Genomic DNA, 24,015 nt, shown 5'->3' on the forward strand with positions numbered 1-24,015 from the left:
ACCTCTGGGCTTGCACTGACAAAGGACAGCAGCTGTGAGTGGGGTGCAGAGACGGGATGGCTCATGTTAAAGGACTTTTGGTTGTTGGACTTATGAACTGTCGGGGGAAGGACACTGCCCAGCTTATTTAGGGAGTGGGTCTTTTCCTCAATGTTTATGCTTATGTGTTGGGGCTGCTGACATGACTTCTGCTAACCCTGGGCTTACGTTGCAATGTAGACATGCCCTGAGAGTGCATCTATACTGTGATAAAATCCCCGTGGCCTTGCTGGCCTGGATAATCTGATTTGGATTCCTGGGGCTTAGACTGGAGCCCAGGTTCAGAGACCCTCACCCCTCGTGGGGTCTCAGAGGGTGGGCTCAAGCCCAAGTGTGTACACTGTAATTTTATAACCCTGCAGCACAAGCCCCACAAGCCTGAATCAACTGACCCAGGGTTTGAGAATAGTGACTTGGGTGTGTTAATGGCAGTGTAGACATAATGCTAGGCTATGTCCACACTGCAATGAAACACCCCCAGCTGTCCCATGCCTGCTCAGGCTCCCGGGGCTTGGGCTGTGGGGTGGTAAATTTGCAGAGTAGACATCTCGGCTCAGGCTCAATACCGGGCTCTGGACCTCACAAGATTGGGAGAGAATTTAGCAAGCAAAAAATGTAAAATGGCAGTGGAGTATTTCCATGGACTCATGGCATTTCTCCATTGGTCTGTCTGCTTTGGGGCATGGACAAGAACACGTCCTGCTGCATTCGTTATTTCAAAGGCGGTTTAGGATTTTCATTCTCACACATGGTGCACGAAGCAGGACTCAATCCTCACTGGAAACTAAATGAGCTGCCTGCAGATTCTGTCAGCCACAATGTGCCATTTGGTGTCAGAGCCCAGACCTGCCCCTGTCCCGGAGAGATGGGGTCTTCTGCAAAGAGCTTGGAACACTGACCTATCAGCTCTTAACTCCCAAACTTTCAGTAACTCTATTGTCAGTGCCTGTGAGTGTAATTTAAACCATAAGAACAGTCATACTGGGCTGGACCAAAAGCCCATCTAGCTCTGTGTTTTGTCCTCTGACAGTAGCCAATACCAGGTGCCCCAAGAGTTATTCAACAAGGAATCATTGGGAGTTGAACCCAGGATCTCCTATTTACAAGGCACCTGCTTTAGCCAGGTGAGCTATGGTACCTTCTGGTGGCTAAAATACACTGTCTGCTCACACCTGACTCTCTGCCATTCCCCACCAGGGCCTGACAAGCTTTGCATGTGTTTGGATTCTGCAAAGCAGAGGAGCAGGTGACGTTTTCCTTGCAAGTCGTGTGTGTGTGTGTGAATCTTTGGCCAGGTCTGCACTACAAAGTTACTTCATCATCATTATATTGCTCAGGTGTGTGAAAAACACACAACACTCCCTCGGTCGGCAGCTTGTGCCTGGTGTACACACTGCAATGCCACGTCTGGCGACAAAACTGCCCTGTTTTGGTGACAAAATAAAACCACCACGACGAGAGGCCTAGAGTTTTTGCAGCAAACTTAAAGCGACAAATTGTCACTGTAAATGCTGCTGGTTATTATATCACCATAATTGGCCTCCACCAGCATCCCATAAAGTCTGCCGTGAACTCACCTGCCCTGCATTCTTGCTACAGAGGCTGGGCCCCTCCTCTTTCATAGCTCCAGAAAGTTCTAACAGCTGAGTCGCTATCTACACTGGGATTAGGTTGATATAACTGCGTTGCCAGCCTAAGTAATGTAATTACACCAACCTAATTTTGTAGCGTAGACCTGGCCAAAGAATCACACACACACCTTGGGAGCAAAACTTCACCTGCTCCTCTGCTTTACAGAAGCCAAACATGAGCAATGCTTGTCAGGACCCAGTGGGACTTGTCAGAGAGTCAGGGGTGAGCACATATGCATTAAATAACAGCAGGCACCATGGCTTAGTTAGTTAAAGTACCTGTTTTGTAAACAGGAGATCCTGGGTTCAACTCCCAGTGGTGCTTGGGGGAGTGGCTTTTGGGGCACCTGGTATTGGCTACTGTCAGAAGACAACATTCAGAGCTAGGTGGACCTACTGTTTAAATTACACTCAAAGGCATTGATAATAGAGTGACTGAAAGTTTGGGTGCTGAGAGCTGATAGGTCAGTGGTCCAGTTCCCTCAATGTGGTTTTACCATTTCTACTTCCTAAACTCCCTCCCAACCGCTATAAAATTACAATGCAGACATATGGCTTGAGCCCAACCTCTGAGGCCCCATGAGGGGTGAGGTTTTCTGAACTCAGGCTTCACTGTGAACACAAGTATCTGCACCACAATTTTTAGCCCCTCAGCTTTACATCCAGGATCCCAAGTCAGATGACCCAGGTCAGCCCTGCTGCCATCTTTATCCCAGGAGAGATGGACTCCAAGGGTTCGTCTCCATTACAATGGAAGCCCAGGTATGGCACACTGTGCTCAGAGCAGCACCTGGAAGCTCCATATTCACCACTCTCATATAATGATGACATGGTTTGTACAAAGTCTGCCTGGTGAGGTATCATTTCAAAAGTCTTCATCTGTTGAACATTAATATTTTGTTGGACTGCGTGTGCTCACATTGGTTGGGAAGTTACGAAGTTTTGCTCTGTGTGCATTACTGAGATATGTTATGAGGTTGAGAAATGTCCCCCACCAGCCTTTCAGGTGCGACAAGGGAGGAGCCAGACTTGCTGCTGTCCCATTGAAGGTATCCACACTCCCAAGGACTATCCCAGGAACCGTGTACAATGCAGGCTTCTCCAAGATAGCACAGAGACAATGGACACTGCTTGACTCACATGGTAGCAAAGGAGCTTCCTAGCAAGTTAGATGAAACTATGAAAAAGGAGAAGAGACATCATGACTTGGCCTCTCTTCCCCACAACTCAACAGCTGGAAACACACCTGGAGGACAAAGACTGAACTGATTCAGAAATCAGAAGAGAATAATAATAATACTTTCAAACCAAAGTCCCCAAACAGACTAGTATCGTTTTTTCAGCAGAATTTTTCAGTTTGGAGAATTTTGTTTTCTCAGTCAGAGCTTGCCAAGGGAAGCAGGGAGATAATGTTTGAGTTGCCTCCTTCAGAACAACTTGGCCTAGACACTAGCTCTGGTTCACTGTTCTGGCTTTGCTCGAGTTGAGGGTATTTTAATAATTTGGGCAGCTCCCAGCGTGTTTGGGGGAGATGATGAGGATGTTACCTTTCGAGACAAAAACTAAGAAATACAGGACTAGAGATTTTATTTATTTATTTATTTAGAAATCTGGGATTTAGACATTTTATTTAAATTGGGGGGGTCTGAGTTTCTAAGAAGGTTTTTGTTTGCAAGAAGCAACATTGTTTGGTTTGTCATTGTAGCAAAGGGGGAGATGGTTGTCTATAAAGGAGGGGTGAAGACTAAATGCATCCAAAAAGAAGGGGATTTGAACCTATGCATGCAGATCACAATAGATTAGTACTCTACCACTTTAACCACTTGGCTATTTCATCCAAGTGGTCAAGAAAGAGACAGTAGGAGAAATCTAAGGCCAGCAGAGATAGGAACAATATGAACTTTTTAAATATTAAGCAGAAGCAGGGGCTGATTGAGCTCCCTCCTCACATCTAGTTAGGAGCTGGGGGAAAGACTTCAGGAACAGACTGTGTTTGCATAGACACACCTACTCTGCCTAGCGATGCAGCACGATGGGGACACTTTCCTAAAAGGACCGGTGTTGGCTGGTTACAAATCACTTTAGGATTGAGTGGAATGAAATGTTATCCTTCCTGCATGAGTGAAGAGCAGCAGAACATACCTAGCCGGTCCTGATGGAGGGGTAGGTGGGTGAGGAATAGCCTTTATTGGGCTGCATAGAAGTGATTGAGAACATCATCCTAGAACAGTGGTCCCCACATATTTCACACTGTGCCCTCTTATGCATGGCTGTGGACCCTCGGAAGCCACAGTCAAGAACTGAGGCTGAGAGTGGGGCTGTTGCTTGCTGGGGAGAGGGGTGCAGACAGGGGTAAGGGAGTCCAGGCCAAGCTGGGAGCCAGAGGCCCAGGGTGGGGTTGGGGAAGAGCTGGGACAGAGTTGGGCTGAGTGGTGCTGTCATAAACAGATAGCTAAGGGTTAATGTCTCTTACACCTGGAAAGAAGTACCTGAAACACCTGACCAGAGGACCAATCAGGAAACCAGAATTTTTCAAATCTGGGTGGAGGGAAGTTGTGTCTGAGTTCTTTGTCTTGAATCTGTCCCTCTCGGCTATGGGAAGGATTTTTCTGTTTCCTGCTTTCTAATCTTCTGTTTCCAAGTTGTAAGTACAAATATAGTAAGGCAGTAAGGTTTCTATTGTTTTCTTTTGTATTTACCTGGGTATAGTTGCTGGAGTGCTTTGAATTGTATTCTTTTTGAATAAGGCTGTTTATTCATATTTCTTTTAAGTAATTGACCCTGTATTTGTCACCTTAATACAGAGAGACCATTTTTATGTACTTTTTCTTTCTTTTTATATAAAGCTTTCTTTTTAAGACCTGTTGGAGTTTTTCTTTAGTGGGGAACTCCAGGGAATTGAGTCTGTGCTCACCAGGGAATTGGTGGGAGGAAGAAGTCAGGGGGAAATCTGTGTGTGTTAGATTTACTAGCCTGACTTTGCATTCCCTCTGGGTGAGGGGGGAAGAGAGATTAGCTCTTGGTAATTCTGTTTTCCAGGACTGGGAATGGGGAGGGTGGAGTCCCTCTGTTTAGATTCACGGAGCTTGCTTCTGTGCATCTCTCCAGGAACCCAGGGAGGAAACACCTGGAGGGGGGAAGGGAAATGGTTTATTTCCCTTTGTTGTGAGACTCACGGGATTTGGGTCTTGGGGTCCCCAGGGAAGGTTTTTGGGGGGACCAGGGTGCCCCAAAACACTCTAATTTTTTGGGTGGTGGCAGCTTTACCAGGTCCAAGCTGGTAACTAAGCTTGGAGATTTTCATGCTAACCCCCATATTTTGGATGCTAAGGTCCAAATCTGGGACTAGGTTATGATATGAGTGGCAGCGTTTGTGGGATAGATAGAATCCAGAAGCCAGTAGGAATATTATATTTTTCTTTTCTCTGCTAGGGACTTTTAAGCAGAGAGAAACAGTTTGGTTTTAAAGGGAACCAGAGAGAATTTTTTTTTCTCTGCTCTCTCTTACAGTTTCTGGCTTGCATATTAAGCAAGGAACCATTAAGGTGTGACAAAAGGGTCCTTTCTGACACAATAGCACTCCCCTTAGGAGTCAAATACCAGCACTATACACATGTAAATAAAGTGGTTTTTCTGGTTTACTTTACATTTAAAAGAATAGCTAGAGGAAAAAAGAGAAAAAGGCACTGTTGCTAGGCAGACCCCAGGAGGCAAGAGAGAACCTACAGTTCAGATAACAAACACCAGAGGGCACCCCAACACAATAAAACAGGAACCATGACTTCCAAGGAAAAAAGGAAGGCAGAAAAACAATTCAAAGAAGCTGAACACAGGCGACAACTGGAAATAAAACAAAAAGAGATGGAACTAAGAGAAACAGAAAGAGAGGCAGCCTACCAAAGAGAACAAGCAGCCAGAGAGGCGGCCTACAAAAGAGAGCAAGAAGCCAAAGATGCAGACCACCAAAAACAGCTGGAAATAAAAGAGAAAGAGTGGGAACTCCAGAGGGAAGCCCACCGACAGGCCATGGAATTAGAAAAGGCTAAGCAAAACACAGCCAACCCTAACAACCCTGCGCCAATGATTGTTCCACAGCACAGGAAATTTCCCACCGAGGCCTTCTTGGAAAATTTTGAAAGAGCCTGTCTTGGGTACCACATCTCTGAAGACCAGTACATTGTAGAATGGAGGCCACAGCTCAGTGGACCTTTAGCAGAGGTGGCAGCTGAAATGCCTAAGGAGAACATGAACGACTATAAACTTTTTCAAACCAAGGCCAGACACAGAATGGGGATAACCCCGGATCATGCCCGTCGGCGTTTCAGAACCCAAAAGTGGAAACCAGATGTGTCATTTCCCAAACACGCCTACTTCGTTGGGAAAAATTATGAGGCCTGGATATCAGGACACAATGTTAAATCCTTGGAAGAACTGCACCTCCTCATACAAATGAAGCAGTTCTTGGATGGTGTTCCTGAGGACATAACACGGTACATACAAGATGGAAAACCCAAAAATCTCGCTGAGGCGGGGGAGATTGGAGCCAGATGGATGGAAGTGGCAGAAAGCAAGAAAGCTACCGTCAAGGGGAACGAATACCCCAGAGGGCACACCGACCATAAACCCTACAACCGAGGGCAGCCAAAAACCCCACCTACAACTCAAGTAAAGCCACAGACACAGTATTCTTCCACCTCACCAGTCTCCAGTAACTCACCTCGACCCAGTGACCTATCAGATGGAAGATGCTTTAAGTGTAATGAACTGGGACATATCAAGGCCAACTGTCCAAAGAATGCCATCCGAGTGCAATTCATTACACCACCATCACCCAAAAGATCCCCAGGCCCAGATGCCTCTCAAATACCCTTGGAGCGAAGGGAAAATTTGAGAGTGGGTGGAAAGAAGGTTACTGCATGGGCACAAGTGTCAGCTATCCACCAATCCTTTGTAGACCCCAAATTCATCAACGCAAAGGCCCAAGTGACAATTTACCCCTTCATGCCACAAGCTGTAGACTTGCCTACAGCTGAACTGCCTGTCCAGTACAAAGGCTGGTCAGGAATGTGGACTTTTGCAGTCTATGACAATTATCCTATCCCCATGCTACTGGGGGAAGACTTGGCCAACCAGGTGAAGCGGGCCAAGCGAGTGGGAATGGTTACACGTAGCCAAACCAGGCAAGCTTCCAGACCCATTCCTGTTCCTGAGCTGTCCACAGACGCCCCGTCTGTGTTACCAGAGACCCAGACAGAGGTAGTGGACCCGGATTCCATGCCAACCACTGAAACAGCCACAGCACCTCCAGTCCCAGGCCCGGAACTGGAACAGCAACCTGCACCAGCAATTGCAACCACATCTTCAAACTCAATGCCAGAGGGCGCCAGCAAGCCAAAACTGGCAGAAGCAACAGACAGCCATACCCAAAAGGCTCAGCCAGAGCCTGAAATACTCTCAGGTGCGCCAGCGGAGAGCGGTTCACCAGCAACGGAAACAACCCTATCACCTACATCGCTTCCAGAGGGACCAAGCCCAAGTCCCCAGTCTGAGGAAGAACTGGTGATCCCAGCCTCAAGGGAACAGTTCCAGACTGAACAGGAAGCAGATGACAGCCTTCAGAAAGCTTGGGCGGCGGCACGGAGCACCCCACCACCTCTCAGCTCTTCTAATCGATCCCGGTTTGTTATAGACCAAGGACTTTTATACAAGGAAATTCTTTCTGGTGGACACCGGGAAGAATGGCAGCCGCAAAAACAGTTGGTGGTTCCAACTAAGTACCGGGGGAAGCTCTTAAGCTTAGCCCATGATCATCCCAGTGGCCATGCTGGGATGAACAGAACCAAGGACCGTTTGGGGAAGTCCTTCCACTGGAAGGGGATGGGCAAGGACGTTGCCAAGTATGTCCGGTCTTGTGAGGTATGCCAAAGAGTGGGAAAGCCCCAAGACCAGGTCAAGGCCCCTCTCCAGCCACTCCCCATAATTGAGGTCCCATTTCAGCGAGTAGCTGTGGATATTCTGGGTCCTTTCCCAAAAAAGACGCCCAGAGGAAAGCAGTACTTACTGACTTTCATGGACTTTGCTACCCGATGGCCGGAAGCTGTAGCTCTAGGCAACACCAGGGCTAACTCTGTGTGCCTGGCCCTAACAGACATTTTTGCCAGGGTAGGTTGGCCCTCCGACATCCTTACAGATTCAGGATCTAATTTCCTGGCAGGGACCATGCAAAAACTGTGGGAAATGCATGGGGTGAACCACTTGGTTGCCACCCCGTACCACCATCAAACCAATGGCCTGGTGGAAAGGTTTAATGGAACTTTGGGGGCCATGATACGTAAATTTGTCAACGAACACTCCAATAATTGGGACCTAGTGTTGCAGCAGTTGCTGTTTGCCTACAGGGCTGTACCACATCCCAGTTTAGGATTTTCACCATTTGAACTTGTGTATGGTCACGAGGTTAAGGGGCCATTACAGTTGGTGAAGCAGCAATGGGAAGCGTTTACCCCTTCTCCAGGGACTAACATTCTGGACTTTGTAAGCAACCTACAAAGCACCCTCCGACACTCCTTAGCCCTTGCTAAAGAGAACCTAAAGGATGCTCAGGAAGATCAAAAGGCCTGGTATGACAGACATGCCAGAGAACGTTCCTTCAAGGTAGGAGACCAGGTTATGATCTTGAAGGCGCAACAGGCCCATAAGATGGAAGCATCATGGGAAGGGCCATTCACGGTCCAAGAGCGCCTGGGAACTGTGAACTACCTCATAGCATTTCCCAATTCCTCACTAAAGCCCAGAGTGTACCATGTTAATTCTCTCAAGCCTTTCTATTCCAGAGACTTACAGGTTTGTCAGTTTACAGTCCAGGGAGATGATGCTGAGTGGCCTGACGGTGTCTACTACGACGGGAAAAAAGATGGTGGCGTGGAAGAGGTGAACCTCTCAACCACCCTGGAACATCTGCAGCGGCAACAAATCAAGGAGCTGTGCACTAGCTTCACCCCATTGTTCTCAGCCACCCCAGGACGGACTGAACGGGCATACCACTTCATTGACACAGGTAATGCTCACCCCATTAGAACCCCACCCTACCGGGTGTCTCCTCATGCCCAAGCTGCTATAGAACGGGAGATCCAGAACATGCTACAGATGGGTATAATCTGCTCATCTACCAGTGCATGGGCATCTCCAGTGGTTCTGGTACCCAAACCAGATGGGGAAATACACTTTTGCATGGACTTTCATAAGCTAAATGCGGTAACTCGTCCGGACAACTATCCAATGCCACGCACCGATGAGCTATTGGAGAAGTTGGGACGTGCCCAGTTCATCTCTACAATAGACTTAACCAAGGGGTACTGGCAAGTACCACTAGATGAACCTTTTATGGCTCTACTATTTTTTTTCAATTTTCAGTGGATGGCTGAGCTGGAGGTCAGGTCAGGCCCGAGGGGAATGTTGGGGCAACTGCAAGGAACTCAACTGACTCTTCCCATATGGCCGTATTTTCTGTTTAACCCACTGGATGCAGCACTGGGTATGGAATGGCCAATGGTGGCAGAAGGGGGAGGAGATTAGGAAGCCCCACTTCCCCAGTATTCTTCTACTCCCACCTTACATCCTACAGGATTTTCAGTGGGTGGGTAGGTGGAAGGTGCTTGCAGGATGGCTTCAGCTGCAACAGTGGCCACCCTCACAGCAGCAGAAGCCACAGCAGTGAGGCCTTCCCTTTGGCTCAGTTTGAACAGAGGTCAATGTACCACTGGGTGAGACAGGCCAATTTTAGGGAGCTTCCTCTGAAGGTGAGCAACTGTCCCCAGAACTTACCAACAGGAGCTTTCAAGTAGTTGCAAATGTGCACGGCAGGCACGTGCAGAGCAAAGGCTGCCCAGGGGCACTGTGTCAGGCTCTGGCACCGCTTGAGACAATGGACCATCTTCAGCCACCAGGTAACCCAGGATCTAAGGCAGGAATGGGGTGAGGAAGCAGGTCAAGCTGAGCAAGGCAGGCAAAAATTCATCTGGCCTTTGTGGGCACTTGCAATGATGCCCTTTTTGTGTGCCAGGGCTGAGAAAAACATCCTGGACAAATCTAGTGTCAGTCCCAGGCTTTGGCATGCTCTTTGGTCCCTTTGTGTGCTGTGGTGGGCTGTTTTCTGAAAGCACAGCAATGCCTTTACCCACCATGAGTCCCTCATTTGGGGACTCCCAAGCAAGAAAAGACAGCATGGACTTGTGCACCGAGTTGGCCCACCTGACCTTTCTTTTTTCTGTTGCTCTTTCTCAGCAAGGGGAAGAAAAAGAAGCTCTCCTTCAAGCCAGAGTCAGAAGGGAGACATAAGGATGACTTCCTGAGTGCTGGCTCCAGTCCTTTGCTCTACCAGCTGATCTATTGAGGGGCTGCCACCACTTTCTCCAGGTTGGCCCATCGGTGTGTTCAGAATGGAGAGGGGTAACTAGTGGTGGGCCTTGAAGCCTTTTAAGGGTCAGTTCTGGGACCAATCCTATTCAACTTATTCATAAATTATCTGGAGAAAGGGGTAAACAGTGAGGTGGCAAAGTTTGCAGATGATACTAAACTATTCAAGATAGTTAAGACCAAAGCAGACTGTGAAGAACTTCAAAGAGCTCTCACAAAACTAAGTGATTGGGCAACAAAATGGCAAATGAAATTTAATGTGGATAAATCTCAAGTAATGCACACTGGAAAAAATAACCTCAACTATACATACAATATAATGGGGGCTAATTTAGCTACAACTAATCAGGAAAGAGATCTTGGAGTCATCATGGATAGTTCTCTGAAGATGACCACGCAGTGTGCAAAAGCAGTCAAAAAAGCACACTGGATGTTAGGAATCATTTAAAAAAGCACAGAGAACAAAATGGAGAATATCTTATCACCTTTATATAAATCCATGGTACACCCACATCTTGAATACTGCGTACAGATGTGGTCTCCTCATTTCAAAAAAGATATACTGGCACTAGAAAAGGTTCAGAGAAGGGCAACTAAAATGATTAGGGGTTTGGAACGAGTCCCATATGAGGAGAGATTAAAGAGACTAGAACTTTTCAGCTTGGAAAAGAGGAGACAAAGGTGGGATATGATAGAGGTCTATAAAATCACGAGTGGTGTGGAGAAAGTGAATAAGGAAAAGTTATTTACTTGTTCCCATAATACAAGAACTAGGGCCCATCAAATGAAATTAATGGGCAGCAGGTTTAACACAAATAAAAGGAGGTTCTTCTTCACACAGTGCACAGTCAACATGTCAAACTCGTTGCCTTAGGAGGTTGTGAAGGCTAGGACTGTCACAGGGTTTAAAAGAGAACTAGATAAATTAATAGGTTTCAGAGTGGTAGCCATGTTAGTCTGTATCAGCAAAACGAACGAGGAGTACTTGTGGCACCTTAGAGAGTTACACATTTACTTGAGAAACAACTCTGACATCATAATCAAAAAGGTTGACAAAGGAGGTGCTGTCGTCATCAAGGATAGGTCGGCCTATGAATGAGAGGCTGCTAGGCAGTTCTCTAACACCACATTCTACAAGCCATTACCCTCTGATCCCACTGAGAGTTGCCAAAAGAAACTACACCATCTGCTCAAAAAACTCCCTGAAAAAGCACAGAACAAATCTGCATAGACACACCCCTAGAACGCTGACCAGGGGTATTCTATCTGCTACCCAAAATTCATAAACCTTGAAATCCTGAATGGCCCATCATCTCAGGCATTGGCACCCTGACAGCAGGATAGTCTGGCTATGTAGACTCCTTCATCAGACCCTATGCTATCAGCACTCCTAGCGATCTTTGAGACACCACTGACCTCCTGAGGAAACTACAATCCATTGGTGATCTTCCAGAAAACACCATCCTGGCCACTATGGACATAAAAGTCCTCTACATCAACATTCCACACAAAGATGGACTACAAGCCGTCAGGAACAGTATCCCTGATAATTTCATGGCAAACATGGTGGCTGAACTTTGTGACTTTGTCCTCACCCACAACTACTTCACATTTGGGGACAATGTATACCTTCAAGTCAGCAGCACTGCTATGGGTAGCTGCATGGCCCCACAGTATGCCAATATTTTTATGGCTGACTTAGAACAATATTTCCTTAGCTCTCGTCCCCTAACGCCCCTACTCTACTTGTACTACACTGATGACATCTTCATCATCTGGACCTCTGGAAAAGAAAACCCTTGAGGAATTCCACCACTATTTCAACAATTTCCATCCCACTGTCGGGGAAAAAACCACCACCTTAATGATTTGATCAGACAGCCTGAGGCTCTTTTATTTCATACAAGCATATATGCAGGGAGAGACAGCATAGACCCCACGCAAGAGGCTGGCTGCTCTACGTTACAAATTTTACCAAGCTTATAAAGGTTAAAACTGCAAAACGTAGCACGTTGGTTACACATGCTATTTGCCTTATTTGGAATATAATGTTAATAACAAGCAAGCTGACCAATTAATTCTCCATCTATGGCAAAACCCCAATTTTCCATCTATAGCTTTTCCTGTTATTGTCTTTACCAATCAAGTCTGCGGTTTGACCGTTCTAGCATCTTTTCTGTAGTAACGACAGTAAGCTCAGCTGTTATAACTTAACAGATCTCCTGGTTCCCCTTTATTCAATTCTAGTTCCTCTTTTTGGGGCCCTGACCACATCTTTCTGCCTCAGCATGCCCTTTATACAAAAAAAAACAAGTTTAGCAGAAGTTAAAACTCTTGCTCCTAGTTAAAGGCTTTTAGGCCTACTTTTACTCTATTCTCAGCAAAAAGCCTGGGGCCTTGGGTAAGGTGTGTGTGTGGGGGGGTTCCCTATCACCACCGTAGACCTCAACCTGGATCAGTCCGCACAAGAGCTCCACTTCCTGGACGCTACAGTGCTAACAAGCGATGATCACATAAACTCCGCCCTATACCGGAAACCTACTGACTGCTACACTTACCTACATGCCTCCAGCTTTCACCCAGACCACACCACACAATCCATTGTCTACAGCCACGCTCTAAGATACAACAACATATGCTCCAACCCCTCAGACAGAGACAAACACTTACAAGGTCTCTATCAAGCATTTTTAAAACTACAATACCCACCTGCTGAAGTGAAGAGAGAGATTGACAGAGCCAGAAGTCACCTACTAGAGGACAGACCCAACAAAGAAAGTAACAGAACCCCACTAGCAGTCACCTTCAGCCCCCAACTAAAACCTCTCCAGCGCATCATCAAGGATCTGCAACCTATCTTAAAAGATGATTCCTCACTCTCACAGATCTTGGGAGACAGGCCAGTACTCATCTACAGACAGCCCCCCAACCTGAAGCAAATACTTCCCAGCAACCACACAATGAAAACACTAACCCAGGAACCTATCCTTGCAACAAAGCCCATTGCCAACTCTGTCCACATATCTATTCAGAGGACACCATCATAGGACCTAATCACATCAGCCACACTATCAGAGGCTTATTCACCTGCACATCTATCAATGTGATATATGCCATCATGTGCTAGCAATGCCCCTCTGCCATGTATATTGGCCACACCGGACAGTCTCTACATAAAAGAATAAATGGACACAAATCAGACATCAAGAATTATAACATTCAAACACAGTCAGAGAACACTTCAGTCTCCCTGGTCACTTGATTACAGACCTAAAAGTTGCAATATTACAACAAAAAATCTTCAACAACAGACTCCAACGAGAAACTGCTGAATTGGAATTAATTTGCAAACTGGACACCATTAAATTAGGCTTGAATAAAGACTGGGAGTGGATGGATCATTACACAAAGTAAAACTATTTTCCCATGTTTATTTGCCCTCCTCCTGTTACTCACACCTTCTTGTCAACTGTTGGAAATGGACCATCCTGATTATCACTACAAAAGGTTTTTTTCTCCTGCTGCTAATAGCTCACCTCAACTGATCACTCTCATTATAGTGTGTATGACGATACACATTTTTTCATGTTCTCTGTGTGTGTGTATATATATATATATATATCTTCCTACTGTATTTTCCACTGCATGCATCTGATGAAGTAGTTTTAGCCCACAAAAGCTTATGCTCAAATAAATCTGTTAGTCTCTAGGGTGCCACAAGTACTCCTTGTTCTTTTTGCAGATAAATTAATGGAGGTTAAGTCCATGAATGGCTATTAGCCAGACTGGGTAAGGAATGGTGTCCCTAGCCTCGGTTTGTCAGAGGGTGGAGATGGGTGGCACGAGAGAGATAGCTTGATCATTACCTGTTAGGTTTACTCCCTCTGGGGCACTTGGCATTAGCCACTGTTGGCAGATAGGATGCGTGGTTGGATGGACCTTAGCTCTGACCCAGTATGACCATTCTTCTGTTCTTATGAAGGGAGCGGCAGAGCTCTGTGACAGAGTTTCTGTAGTGTAGTGGTTATCACATTTGCCTAACACACAAACGATCCCTGGTTTGAAACCAAGCAGAAATATGATGGCTTAATTATCCCAGCTCCTACTGGTCTCTCCCTGCTGTTGTAGGACCAGCAGTGATTTCTATGCTCAAAAGGTCTGTTATATTTCCCCCCCTCCCACTTTTGTCTCCTCTCCCTCTCTGAATGCTTGTGAAGTGGCTTTCCCCCTCTCCCCCTCCCGCTCCCTCCTGGAATGCTTGTGGGATGAATGGGCTGGTTGAAGAGCAGAAGAGCTCCCAGGTAGACAAGGTGTCTGGGACTCTAATTAGACAGCACTCACACACCCAGAGCATGGACACTGCCCAAGGTGGAGTTTGACCAACCAGCTGCAGCCAAGTCATCTCTAGTCGCAGGCCATGAGGAGCAGGTCCTTAAAAGGGGAAGGGGCCATGTGCTCAGGAGAGCACTCACAAGCTTGAACCTCCAGTGAATACCCTTCACCTGGACCACCTGGCCAATGGTTCTCTGCATTGTATTTCATTGTGCCTCAGGAAGACTGACCTTCATCACACCGTCCATCACGGTGCTGTGGGACACTTACCTTGCAGAATACTGACATCTTCAGTGCTGTGCCTGTCCTGGGAATGTTAGTATGAGAGTGTGAGTGTGACATCCCCCCCACCTTCTTCTTTTGAGCTTAGCTGTCAGTATAATAAACGTGCTGCTTTCTGCCAAACTCTGGTGGGTCATTAGTCCTCCCTACACTTACTAGCTGGCCCAATTTCAGGTAGCACCTGTGACAACCCTAACCCATGCAGGACAGAGGGTGGTGAAATGATCTGTGAAAAAGCCTTGGCAGCAGCAGGGGAAAGCTAGAGGATCTTGGCCAGTCACCTTTTGGAGCCTTGTGGCTTGGCCTCCTCTGCCTTTGGAGGTTGGCCTATGGAGGCCGGCTCTTCCTGCTGGCCTCCTTTGCATGACTTGCCAAAGGAGGAAGTGAAGCAGAAATGGGACAAAAGAGGAAAGTTGAGCTGAGGAAGGCAGGGCAGAAGCTAAGTGCCTCAGTGCAGCTAAGTGGGGTTAGTAGAGCACCATTCGTTCTGTAAAGCCTGGGGAGGTGCAGTTAGCTGCTGGGAGGTAGAATCCTGTGCCTGCCTCTTGGCTTCCCAGGGATGGCTACTTGCAGCCCAGGAGAAGAAGGATGGTTCTGGGTGAAAGGAAGACAAGCAAAACTCTGGGAGGAAATTTGGGTGCGAGGTGAGGGCTCTGGGCTGGGGGAGGGGGTTAGGGTGCAAGAGGGGTGGTGCTTACCACAGGCACTGCAGCTCCCAAAGTGACCAGTACACACAACCCTGTGGCAGCAGGTCCTAGGTGGGCCGTGCCAATGGTTCTCCGTGTGCTGCTGCCTGCAGGCGCTGACCCCAGAGCTCCCATTGGCTGCAGTTCCTGGCCAATGGGAGCTGCGGAGTTGGTACTCGGGATAGGGGCAGTGCATGGAGACACTCTCTTCACCCCAGAGACATGCTGGGACATGCTGGCCACTTCTGAGAGTGGCACAGAGGGATGGAGATAGAATGGGCAGGGAGCCACCTTAGTGCTGCTGGCACATGCCTGCACATCCATTGGGAGAGAGGATCAGAAGGCCTCCATGTGCTGCCTGGGGTAGGGGCAGAGCATGGAGCTGCCTCCCCTCCCAGGTCTATTACAGGAGTGAGGGGTGGGGTCTTTTGGCCTGCAAGGTGCAGTGGGTCCAACAGGATGATCCCACTGGACCCTTCTGACCTTAAAGGCTCTGAGTCTAAAAGGGAGAGGGAAGTAAAGGAATTTTTTTAAAAAAATAAACCAAACATTGTAATACAAGGATGACTTCAGCTGCTCATTGTATAGTCCTGCCCCTTTCTTCCTCCACTGAGAGTTTAATGACTTGCAGGACATTGATTCTCTCATTCTGTTGCTAAACTGATACAATGTGACTGAAATTAAACCAATTCCCAGAAGAGAAAACATCATATAATTGCATTAGCTGGGACTTCAACCCAGGTCAACTGCTTAGAAGGCAGCTATGCACACCACTATACCACCAAGGCAACTGGCAAAAGCACCACTTATGCTTGCTCAATGAGTCTAGACCAGAATTGAGATGTTTTCCTGCCTGTTAAAATGTACTGGATTCTCATCACTGAAAAAGAACACCTCTATCTTCACCTGGGTTTGAACCATCAGCCTTTCAATTAGGCCACCAAAATTGTTAATTACAGACACAGGTAACTACCTACTTCCCAAGCTTGTCTATTAAGCGCCTCCAGGGCTACAACTGGCTAGTGCTGGGGTTATGAGTTCAGACCTCACCCAGAGCATCAGTTTTCATTAGCCATGGAGCTTCCCCCACTTAGTTTGTCTAATTCACATACAAAGTGCCATACGAAGGTGATGAGAATAAATTCTAAACTCTGCAATGTGGCGGTTGGCCCAGAGATTGGGATAAGGGGTTTGAAGAGAAAAAGCTCTGTGAGTATAAAACCAGACAGTCTCCGGGGCAAGTACAGTACAACTCCTTACCAGGGAGCCATTTGGGGGAGGGGGTTTCACTCCCTCTGTTCAATGTCCTGGGAGGTATTTGAAGGTGAAGATAACACCATGGCTAACAGGTGACTGGCATGTCCTGGGTTAAAGAAAGGAAGGGACCTGGATTAATAGTCTGAAGTATTTGTGTTACCATCAGTGTCTGACCCCACTTCAGTGCGGAGCAGGTTTGTACTTTGCTGGGTGGAATGTACAGACTCCTGGAGAGCAGGGACAGCTGTTTCCATGGAAGAGAGCCTGGCGCTTAGGAGAATTCCTTGACTTGCTGTTTTGAAGCAATTCAATAAAATGGTGGAGCTACAGAGTCCAGTCCAAAATTTCAGCCCCCTGCTGCAAAAATGCTATTTTAGGGTCTAAACAAGAGGCTTCCAGCACTAGGACACCTGATGAGAGAGCTCAGTGGGGGGTGTAAGAACTGCTGAGTCTGAGGGTCCTGGGCTAAATCCACTTGCAGGTGGAGGTGTTTTGATTTATTTGATGGACAATGAGCGCCAGCTACCAGGTGAGAAGCCCTGAGAGCCGCTGCCACTCCAGCTACTGCCCCACACAGGGGGGAGCCCCAAGGGACCAACTGCTTCTCCAGCCACCCCAGGACAGCTGCTGGGGGCCACCGAGCTGAGGTCAAGCTGTTCCCAGAGCGAGCTGCATTGGCCTCTGCTTGGGCAGTCCCCAGAGCCAGTTGATTGGGTGGCCCTGAAGTCAGCCACTATGGCCACTGCAGAAGTCATGGAGAGAGCTGCCCAGAGGATTCAGGGGGCCTGGGGCAAAGCAATTTCGAGGGCCCCTTCCATAAGAAAAAATTGCAATACTATAGAATAATATATTCTCATGGCCTGCAGGGCCCGGGGCCTGGGCAAATTGCCCCACTTGCCGCCTCCCCCTGGGGGGCCGTGGTCACGGAGGTCACAGGAAGTCACAGAATCGGTCTCTTCCAGCACCTCTGTGACAGACATGGATCCCTTACAATGAGACAAAGCTCCCCCTGCTGTGACTGCAATTCCTGGAAGAGAAGAACAGAAAGTGAAGAGAGACAGAAAAAAAGAGACTCTCTGTCACCTCTCTCCCTGCTGTCTCCCCCCCTGTATTCTGTAACCCCACTTCACTGGGTTCCCTGTGCTGGTGCCATGGGGGTGACACTAGAGTTCTGGGGATTTGGGGGGAGGGGAAAGGGGATCTTCACAACACAACAATTCACACAAATTTGTCTTTGGGCTGAAATTTCTCCTATGGGGCCTCTCAGTCAGAGCTGTATCCCACCCCTTTCTGTGGGTAGGGGTGTAAACTGCAGAGTAGGCAGAGAAGTCACTCATAAAGGGTCAATTTGTTCTGGTAGCTGGTTCTGACCTGGATCACATATCCTCTGACACAGCCCCTCCCTATGTAGCAGGAACAAACACAAACCTTATCTTTAAAACAAGCTGTTCCCTTCCTTCTCAGGGAAGATTTTTCCAGACTCTGGGAGGATAAGGAACAAATTCAGGCTGCCAGTGACCTGCAGGAGGGAGATGATTTTTAGGCAGTGACGGATGCCTTGTCCTAAAGGCCTTTGTCTGTCCCCTTCTAGTGACTGTTTGGCACAGGAATGCAGCACCCACTCCTGGGTCTCTCCTGGGGAAATAATGTTTCTGTGCAAAACACCAAAGCTCTTAACAGAAAGGAAGAAAAGGAAATGGCTACATGATGGGACCAGGACATAAGGAATGAAACATAAGATACTTCTCCCATGTGCGTTGACTTTTAACCTTGTTGTTTGTGGTGTTGTTGCATCCATGTAGGTCCCAGGACATGAGAGACAAGGAGGAGGGGGGTCACATAATATCTTTTAAAGGACCAAGGAAGGGAGTATTATTTACTCCTCACAACACAAGAACTAGGAGGGGTCACCAAATGAAATGAATAGGCTGCAGGTTTGAAATGAAAAAAGGAAATATTTCTTCACATAAGGTAGTTAACCTGTGGAACTCTTTGCTAGAGGGTGTTGTGAAGGCCAAGACTAGAACAAGGTTCAAGACAGAACTAGAGAAGTGCATGGAGCATAGGTCCATCAATGGCTATTAGCCAGGATGGGGCAGGATGGTGTCCCTAGCTTCTGTTTGCTAGAGGCTGGCAACAGGTGACAGGGGAGGGATCACTTCATGGTTACCTGTTCTGTTCATTCCCTCTGGGGTGCCTGGCATTGGCCACTTTCAGAAGATGGGATAGTGGGCTAGATGAACTGGTCTGGCTCAGTGTGGCTATTCTTATGTTCTAACTGCTGTTTGTGGATGAGATGACTTTTCAGGCTACATAGAACTGAAGAAGTGTGCGAGGTTAGCTCCAAAGCTTGTCTCTTTCACCAACAGAGGCTGGTCCTCTGCAAGCTCTTACTCTCACCCGCCTTGTCTCTCTGATTCTGAAAAGTGCTTTCTCTCCACTCCCTTAGGAGAGAAGTTAAGTTTTCCCTTTGGGAAACTATCAGGCTGAAGCAACTGTATTGATTGTGACACTAGAATCCAAGATTTAATATTATAAATGAGTCTAAACCTGAGGTACTGATTTTCACACTGGTTTTTCTCAGTTCCCAATTCTCTTCTAGAAAGACCTCCAGGCTGCCTGCCCACCCTTGCAAAAGTGGCAAGGAGATAGCTCACAATGCTGCTCTTAGTCCCAGGTGGATTGTTCAATGGCAGGGAGAGTTGATTTGTTTGGTGCTGAGAAAGCTGCCAGGAAAGATCTCTGGGCACCAGATCTCCCTGCTTCTTCCAGCACACCCAGGCTCCTTTCCTGCCCCAGTCATTTCTGTAGGAAGGTCCTACATGCACTTAGCCAAAAGCCTTTCAAAGTCTTCTTCGTGCAGTTGTCAGTGTGTTAGTTTCATAATCTGAAAGTCCTGACTTCAAGCCTCAGAGAAAGGAGATGGTTTGCTCTCTGCTTCAACTTTTTCTGAAGGAAATCCCAAAGAGACTGAGACAAACCGATTTCTGGACAACTTCCCACCCATCCAACACACACAGAGAGACTTTTCTAAGACATTAACTCTTTGTTCTCTTTTATGACTCTTTAATGCAACTGGGAATACCAGTTCCTAGAAGCCCCTTTCCACAGAGAACACAACCACAGAACAATGAGAAAGGTGGGGGCTGCCAGGTTGTTGTGGGCGAATAGTTAAGAGGATGCACTGAAAGTCCAGCAGTCACCCCCCTCCTCTCCACCTCCAAGCAGCTTTGAACCTTGAAGACGGTGATGCTGAGATTTCACGGCCTCAGCATCCTCAACTCCCGCTGGAGGCCAGTGTAGAGTTCTTAGATCCCTGTTCATATTTCAGACCCCAGCCGGTGCAGCATACCTGCCCAGCAACTCACCATCTGCTCCAGGTGAACCAGCAGGTGAGCTGCATCCACAAGCAGACAGCTTATACCGCTCCCCTCAGAGCAGCAGCCGCAGCTGTTCGCAGCTAATCCCCATCTGAGGCTTGGGGGAAGGAGCTGGGAATAGCTTGTTTCTTCCATACATTGAGTCTCACTGTTGGAACACATCTCTCTCTAAAACTGATTTGAATTTAGAGCCCCCCCCCCATTTCTGCTTTGTAAGAGCCTCATTCTTGTACACAAAACATGAGAACAGCTGTACTGGGCCAGACCAATGGTCCATCTAGCCCAGTGTCCTGTCTTGCAACAATGGTCAATGCCAGGTGCTTCAGAGGGAATGAACAGAACAGGTAATCATCAAGTGATCCATCCCATCGCCCATTCCCAGCATCTGTACAGGTGTGAACACAAAAAAAATTTTGTGACCACTTGCAGCTACTTAGAATCATAGATTAGGGTCAGAAGAGACCTCAGGAGGTCATCTAGTCCAACCCCCTGCTCAAAGAAGGACCAACCCCTACTAAATCATCCCAGCCAGGGCTTTGTCAAGCCGGGTCTTAAAAACCACTAAGGATGGAGATTCCACCACCTCCCTAGCTAAGCCATTCCAGTGCTTCACTCCCCTCCTAATGAAATAGTTTTTCCTAATATACAACCTAGACATCCCCCACTGCAACTTGAGACCATTGCTCCTTGTTCTGTCATCTGCCACCACTGAGAACAGCCTAGCTCCATCGTTTTTGGAACCCCCTTTCAGATAGTTGAAGGCTGCTATCAAATGCCCCCTCACTCAGTCGGTCCCCAGTCTGTAGCAGTGCATGGGATTCTTCTGTCCTAAGTGCAGGACTCTGCACTTCTCCTTGTTGAACCTTCTCAGATTTCTTTTGGCCCAATCCTCCAATTTGTCTAGGTCACTCTGGACCCAAACCCTATCCTCCAGTGCTTGGATTCTTTACATGCTTTCACAAAGCAAAGAGCACATGTTCCATGATTTCATAGGGCAGAGTTTTATGCTATAGGGAGCTTTCCCTGTGTGGATCTGACAGGTGAATCAGCATAGATGAACACTGTGACCCTTCTCAGGGTGTTGAGGACTGTGAATCTCCTTGTTGCCACCTCCCACTCAAAAGAAGTGGCATCTGGCAGCTGAATGTTAGTGACCAAACTCACCCAGCCTGTCCAGCACTCAAGCACCCACCTCTGAGCTACAGCAGCCACCCTAACCCCTGCGTTCCTTCAAAGTGTGCTCCTCTGGGGTCCAGCCCGGATCACCTGATACTCAGAGAACTCCAAGATCCTCTCTTCCCGAAGTATCCCAGGCTACTAGTTTTACTGTAGACCACTGCTACTGTATCTCACACAGCACTTGAGTACAGTTAATCGAACAAGCAGAAATTTATTTAACAGCTAGAGAATTAAACAAACAAATGTAAGTGATGGAAACCAACTGTTACCAACTAAACAACATCAGAAAATGCAACCTATACATTTTAATAGTTACCTTTCCTATCAGAGTAGATTCTCACCTCACACTTCAGTCAATTTCACTGATTGCTAGTCCCTAAGAGCCAGGACCCTGCCTTTCATTAAACACCACTGGTCATTAGGAATCTCCTTGGTGAATGGACCCAGAGTGTTTTTCTCCACCCTGTTATGAACTGAATCAGTCTTTTGTCTTTATTCACAGAAAGGACAATTGCCTCATTCTCATATTGTCCTTGTCACTTCCACAGGGTTTTGATGTCTATAGTTTGTCTTTGATGGTTTTCCATTGGCTTTTCTGGGTTGGTGCAAAGGTTGACAATGGAGCAATACATCACACAATTGGCTAGCACAGAACAGGTGCCAATTCCCTCTCACTTGAATGGGCCGTCCCCACCAAGACCTTTGATTGGGGTGACTCACTTTCACAACACACCATATGGGCATAATCTTCCATGAACTTACTCTCCGTACACACCTCTTGCAGTAATTAGGAGCACCAATAATTTTCAATCTTTCAGTAGAGATCTCACTGCTATGCTTCCTGGATAAATACCATAAAAGCAGAGTATTAGGTGTGGAGAGTTTGTCAAGTTTGAGACAGGAGTCGCTTGTGAATAATAGTGACCCTTTTGCCAATTGGCACCAATGAGTTTTTGTCACACATGCACTGAGCTATACAGTCAAACCCTGCTATAACGGAAAGGCCAGCACAAAAAACAGAGAGAGGAACAATGAGATACTAAAATGACAATAGTTGGAACTCTCCATTTCTCTCAGTCTTTGGATTGATGGGCACTAAGAGCTGTAGCTACAGGCCATGGCTACACTGGCACTTTACAGCGCTGCAACTTTCGCGCTCAGGGGTGTGAAAAAACACCCCCCTGAGCACTGCAAGATACAGCGCTGTAAAGCCTCAGTGTAATCAGTGCTGCAGCGCTGGGAGCGCAGCTCCCAGCGCTGCAAGCTACACCCGTAAGGGATGTGGTTTACCTCTCCCAGCGCTGGCGCTCTGACTACACTCACACTCCTGCAGTGCTGCCGTGGCAGCACTCCTGCAGCGCTGCCATGGCAGCGCTTTGAAATTTCAAGTGTAGCCATACCCACAGTTGAGGAACTAGGTGATGGGACAGCTGGCTCAGCCCTCCGTACTAGTAACTTTCTCACATACAGGGAAATGGGTCAAATTTGGAATTGATGTCATGACTCGCTTCCCAGAGGGGATCAATCTGTCTAAGGCTGTGTCTACACTTCAAACACTGGAAATATTCTTCTGACAACATAACACTGTCTACACTGGGGCTCAGGTCACATTAACTACTTCTCTCAGTGGAGAGGACTATTCACACCCGAGAGATATGGCTCTGCCAACACAGCTTTTCAACATAGACCAGCCTTTAGACAGCTTACTGACCTGAAAGGCAATGGACTACAGCCTTTTGCTTTATATTGATGGTGGATAAGTGCAACTTTCCTACATGCTGGACACATCATATGACAGATGTCAAGTCTTTCCTTCGCAAATTAGAGAAGTGGGGAAGACAGTGACCCTTAACAGTCCAAGTGGGTAAAAAGTTATAAAATTTATCTCCTCGAGTAGCTTTCGTTTTAATAGAGATTGACTTTGAAACTAAGCAAAATAAGTTCTATTTGAAAACACAAACAATTAAAATCTATACTGGGCCAATATTCTCTTTCTCACACACATTCTCCCACCCCAACCGTTGGAGTGAGGTTTTCGACCAGAACTCCTTACACTTCAGGGGGTAAATTAAATCAAATTAACTTTTCAAGATTAGCCATCATTTCCTGTATAACTAGCAAAACAAAAAACAAGACAACTTTCAGTTTTCCAAAATAATTCAGATTATCACAGTCTCTTACTCTTTAACCAACAACTTTACCTATAATTCCATTTTCATTGGTATCAATAATATATTCAAAAATCACAAATTTCTGTCATACATGTTAGTTTTAATCCCCATTACTAACAACTGAACCTTGGCTCAAGTTGTGGTTTGTCCCAGTGTAGATCCCAACACTTATGAGAGTTCATATATTTCTGGTTCTTCTGCCATGTGTGTTGGCGGAAGGGGTCTCCCATGTGGGAATGTTTGCATCATGAGGAAAAATACTTCTCGTCGCACTTTTTAGTCATTCAAAGTAGTAGGAGGGAGAAAAGTGATGTAATTGCATAAAACAAGAGAAAACTAAGGTCTGGTCTACACTAAAGACATTTATCAATATAACTATATATCTCAGTGGTGTGAAAAATCCACACCACTGAGAAATGGAGTTACACAGCCCTAAACCCCTGTGTAGATAGTGCTATGTCAGCAGGAGAGCTTCCCCTGCCAACACAGCCACTGCTACTTGCGGGGGCTGGAATAATGAAGTCTGATGGCACAAATTTATCTCATTGGCTTAGAGCATCAATAATAGCAGTGCTACAGCAGTGCAGCAACATTATGCAGCTGTGTCAACATCAGTTTTATTGTGTAACCATAGAGGCAGACA

General features: G+C 47.0%; 1 protein-coding gene, 2 non-coding genes and 1 pseudogene across 5 annotated transcripts in view; 2 read left to right on the forward strand and 2 right to left on the reverse strand.

Annotated features, from left to right (window-relative positions):
• LOC115636545 overlaps positions 1 to 24,015 on the reverse strand; it is a 1,011,845-nt pseudogene that overhangs the window by 547,672 nt on the left and 440,158 nt on the right.
• LOC115636662 (zinc finger protein 3-like) overlaps positions 1 to 24,015 on the reverse strand; it is a 438,128-nt gene that overhangs the window by 309,304 nt on the left and 104,809 nt on the right. The gene's annotated exons all lie outside the window — the stretch shown is intronic.
• TRNAT-UGU lies at positions 1,922 to 1,995 on the forward strand. Its single transcript has one exon. It is a non-coding gene; the product is annotated as a tRNA-Thr (tRNA).
• TRNAV-AAC lies at positions 14,092 to 14,164 on the forward strand. The gene has a single exon. It is a non-coding gene; the product is annotated as a tRNA-Val (tRNA).

This window comes from Gopherus evgoodei, chromosome 1 (assembly GCF_007399415.2).
Source record: "Gopherus evgoodei ecotype Sinaloan lineage chromosome 1, rGopEvg1_v1.p, whole genome shotgun sequence".
Taxonomy (NCBI): domain Eukaryota; kingdom Metazoa; phylum Chordata; order Testudines; family Testudinidae; genus Gopherus; species Gopherus evgoodei.